The sequence below is a fragment of the Myxocyprinus asiaticus genome, chromosome 28, assembly GCF_019703515.2.
Source record: "Myxocyprinus asiaticus isolate MX2 ecotype Aquarium Trade chromosome 28, UBuf_Myxa_2, whole genome shotgun sequence".
NCBI classification, from domain to species: Eukaryota; Metazoa; Chordata; class Actinopteri; order Cypriniformes; family Catostomidae; genus Myxocyprinus; species Myxocyprinus asiaticus.
This window is the reverse complement of record NC_059371.1, coordinates 30,107,514-30,112,486: the sequence shown is the minus strand read 5'-3', so window position 1 is coordinate 30,112,486 and position 4,973 is coordinate 30,107,514.

Genomic DNA, 4,973 nt, shown 5'->3' with positions numbered 1-4,973 from the left:
TTTGTGATGGCCACTCAAATACCTTGACTTTGTTGTCCTTAAGCCATTTTGCTACAACTTTGGAGGTATGGTTGGGGTCATTGGCCATTTGGAAGACCCAATGCGACTTGTCTACATGTTTCCTCCAGCATCTTCACAAGGTCCTTCGCTGTTGTTCTGGGACTGAGTTGCACTTTTCGCACCAAACTACGTTAATCACTAGGAGACAGAATGAGTCTCCTTCCTGAGCGGTATGATGGCTGTGTGGTCCCATGGTGTTTATACTTGCGTACCATTGTTTGTACAGATGAACGTGGTACCTTCAGGCATTTGGAAATTGCTCCTAAGGATGAACCAGACTTGTGGAGGTCTCATCATTCTGAGTAAATTCTGGAGGCTTTTGTGCATGAAAATCCCAGGAGATCAGCAGTTACAGAAATACTCCAACCAGCCCGTCTGGCACCAACAATCATGCCACAGTCCAAATCACTGAGATCAAATTTTGTCCCTATTCTGATGGTTGATGTGAACATTAACTGAAGCTCCTGACCCGTATCTGCATGATTATATGCACTGCACTGCTGCCACACGATTGGCTGATTAGATATTCGCGCGGATGATTGTTGGTGCAAGATGGGCTGGTTTGAGTATTTCTGTAACTGCTGATCTCCTGGGATTTTCACATGCAACAATCTCTAGAATTTACTCAAAATGGTGCCAAAAACAAATAACATCCAGTGAGCGGCAGTTCTGTGGACAGAAATGCCTTGTTGATGAGAGAGGTCAACAGAGAATGTCCAGACTGGTTTGAACTGACAAAGTCTATGGTAACTCAGATAACCGGTCTATACAATTTTGGTGAGAAAAATAGCATCTCAGAATATTATTCTGAGATTCGGGTTGGCGCTGTTTTGGCAGCATAAGGGGGACCTACACAATATTAGGCAGGTGGTTTTAATGTTGTGGCTGATGGGTTAATAGTCATACTGGACATCCCAGACAGGGAAATGCACAGATATTTTGAGGGGCAGGGGCTCTAAACCTTCTTGAGGGACAGTCACTTAAAAATGTGGGGTGTTGGGGGGTGGAATAGAATCCCCATCGGACTAAGCGGGTGCGTGTTCACAGCCTATATTTCTTTTTTGGTGTAATAATTTAGTAGGTAGGCCTGTTTATGTATGAAAACATTATACTTAGTAATTAGTCAATTCGATTAAATTTTGTATTCATAATTATTTTCCAAAATATGCCAAGCACAAAAAATAGAAATGGTGGGATGATTTGCACTATACAGGGAAAAAAAAAAAAAACAAAACATGGTTTTAGGTTACTTTCACTGGTTCAAAAGCTTAATTATGGGTAAGAAATAATTGTGTAATGCATTGTGCTGAACAGAATAATGCAAGTTAAAAGTAAGAACTGTAAGAAAATTAAAAATCTTTTCCAAACATTCTTTGTATTTATGGAGTACAGGAAGGTTAGTTTCATAATAATAATACAAAAAAGATCAATAGTACTGTTAATTATTGGGCCAAGATGAATAGTTATATTAATTGTGGATAGTTTGCATTAATTCAGACATGATATTAACACAAACTGACGGTAAGTAGACTGCCGATTATGCATAATATTGCATGAACCAATAACTGAAATATAAATAAAATACCTATACAGGTAGATAAGTCTGATCTTTAAGCCAAGCAGGCTCACAGAATTAAAAACGTAATGTTGTGTAACACGTTTAGGACAAATAATGATCGTGAGTCAAAGCACAGTACAGTATTGCCTACTTTTCCAAGTGTATTCTCCAATTATTACACTATATGCATTACACCGCAATTGTGGAGAAAATACCAATTCTTTTATTGTGCATATTGTATGTAGACGAGCGCAATTATGAACGAGGCAGAAATCCAAACAAAACTAGTGCACATTTGTTTCCTCTGTCATGTGCCTAGCATCTGTTGCGAGAGTGCACTTGAAATCTTAGACATTATAATTGATTATTAAACTCCGTAATCGATGCATCAATGTTTCAGCATAATATTGACGCATTTTAACACCCCTAAATACTATTATGAAGCATAAAAATTGGTTTTGTTTGGGTGTGCATGCTTCATTTTGGGTGCCATTTGAGGGGCACCTCATGCAAAAGAGCAGAGGAGCACCTAGAGAATTGCTATCTGGGAAAAATTAATTGTAGGACAGAATATATTTGCACCTCATGAAGTCCATAACATTCAAGAGAAAGGGCAAATAACTACATATGTTAATAATACTATTTTCTGCTGACAATTATTTGTTCCCATCTATCCAATTATTTTGTCTAGGGATATTCAAGTTCCTATCAAAATCCAGAAGAATGACTTAAGAACTTTTTTTTTCAGTGGCATAATTTTTCTTACAGCATAGCTAAAGGGTTTGAGTGACCCATTTCCTCTCTGCTCAACACAACTGTCTCATTATGCTATGTCATTGATGCAGGGCACACGCTAATAATTAATTGTGGCATGCTTGTGTCAAAGCACAAAACACTGAGCAACGGGAGTGTGAGAGATTACAGTATGATGCCGGGTAATTTGTGCATCTGTTGCACAGGAGAAAACCAGATGCAAGTCAGGGGCCTTTACTGGCAGTCACGTTGCATCATGTCTTGTGTGTAATCTAGGATTTACCAGCTCAGATCTAGTTTAGTAATGGTTTAAGATTAAAGAATTGGGAAAGAGGGCAATATTCTATATTACATTAATGAGCTGGGAGAAAGCCTGCTGTCTGATCCAGCATTTGGGTATTTATATTTGGCATGTCCCTGTAAACATTCATAAAACAATGTATTATCAAAGATTACACAAATCAGGTGAAAAATAAGCTTAATCTAATCTACTACATAGTCTCAAGATTTTAGGTTGCATTTTATATAAACAGAAAAGGATTTGTGTGTGTACAGTTGGCCAGTGTGCTGTACCTGGCCATTTGTTTTTGATTATTTTTTTTAAACCAACTTTTAGCTTTTACAGTACACACTTTCTTCACTCCTATTGGTAGTTGCTGTATGAAATCATTCTGCATTTACATTAGGTGAAACATTTCTCAACTTTGTGTCGCTTGCCACCCCACATTCTGTTGCCAACGCTGTCGCTCGTGTCACCGGAAATCAGCAACGCTCATCGAAAATGAACGAGATCACGTCGCTTTGTAGCTGCAGCATCAGCAATCAGTGGCAGTCTCAATAAAATGAAGTCATCAAACTGCAAACAATTCTTCAAGCATTAGATTGAAAAGATTAATGCGTGGCTATGTTAGGCAGATGACTGTATCAAAATGATGTAACAGCTACAGATACACTTCAGTATGCATGCTTGAAAGTAAGAGTAGTCAAAGTGCATGAGTATTTATGAATTGATATACTGTATGCATTATATCCATTTAACTATATACTTTAGTATTTGTTTTAATTTGGTTTGAACTTTTAATTTGTTTTAATTTGGTTTTTAGTGATTGCCAAAATATAGGGAAAAAATAGTTTTAATTAGATAGAAATGCATATGAATGGGAGAGAGTACATGTATAAAAGCTGTAATTTGTCACCATTTGTAACATTTCCACTTTTTTCTTTTCCAGTATTTCACAGTTACTGGAACTTAAGTCATGTGGTGACAAATTGTAATGGAATTAATATTCCATGCTGTCTCTCAATTAACAAAGTCAGCAAAAATATACATTTAAATCTGAATAAAAATTATGCAATATAGTTACAGATAAATTTCAAGTCAGAAGTATGAGTATTTATGAAATGGCATGTGAGCATTGCACCTACCGTATTTATTGTGTTATGTAGCCAACTAGTTACATTGCCTACTAGTTGACCTACTTGTTTTGAGCTTGTAGTTTATTTCCGTGATTGCTGTATCATTAAAAACAATTAAAATACAAAATATGAAAAATAGACTACACTGCTTGAAATATGTCAACAATACAAGGAAACCTAATTCACACCTCATTCTAATACATACCACTAGCATTCCTAAATTTCATTGTACCTCATTTGCGCTCACATGCCAATGTGCAAAGTTTAAAATGAAATGGAGATTGTAAACTGCTCCTCGGAGCAACAAGGCACTCAAGGAAAAGCTGCACACAGCTGTGTTGAACAGTCACAAGTTTCAGAGATGCCAGAGGGGGCGGGCAATCATCCCTGCAGACAAAAACACCAGCGCACACACAGCGCCCATGTCATTTGTGCAAATGTCTGTTGTCAGTGCAGCTTGTAGGGGAGCGCTGGTGTGGCCAGCTGTCTGTGTGGGTTAAATGAGGAACGGAAGATGAGGCAGAGAGGGGCAGACCTGTGGCCCTGCCATACCAACTCATGCTGCATTCATATTGACATATTACACTGGCCCATCGTCTCTGTGACTTAAGCCAGCCATAGTCACGGAAAAGGACAGAATGTTCACAAACTAATCAAATGCTTCAGACATATTGTGTAAGGGCATCATAAATCTCACACATTTTAATGTTAAAAAACAATATGTTTCCACAGCCACTCATTTAACCCTTAAAGGAATAGTTCACCCAAATGAAAATCCTCTCATCCCATCCCAGATGTGAATGACTTTCTTCAGCATAACACAAAAGGTTTTTAGAAGAATATCTTAGCTTTGTAGATCCATACAATGCAAGTGGATGGTGCTCAGCACTTTAAAAAAAAAAAATCCATTCGACTAGTGTTTAAATGTATATCTTCACAATCACTTTGGGTGAGAAACAGATCAATATTTAAGTCCTTTTCACTATAATGGTTTACTTCCGGTTCCTCTCCAAATGCACAACAGGGAATCAGATCACGCTGCTTCTAGCACAATGCAAGTGCCTTGGCAGGTTCAAATGAAAGCAAAGCAAATTAAGCTTGTGAACAGCGCTCTCTTGTAAACAAATCGAGCTGCACTTCCGGTTGTGTCGCGTCAGTTCTCAGGTTAATGCCAACACGCTCACAT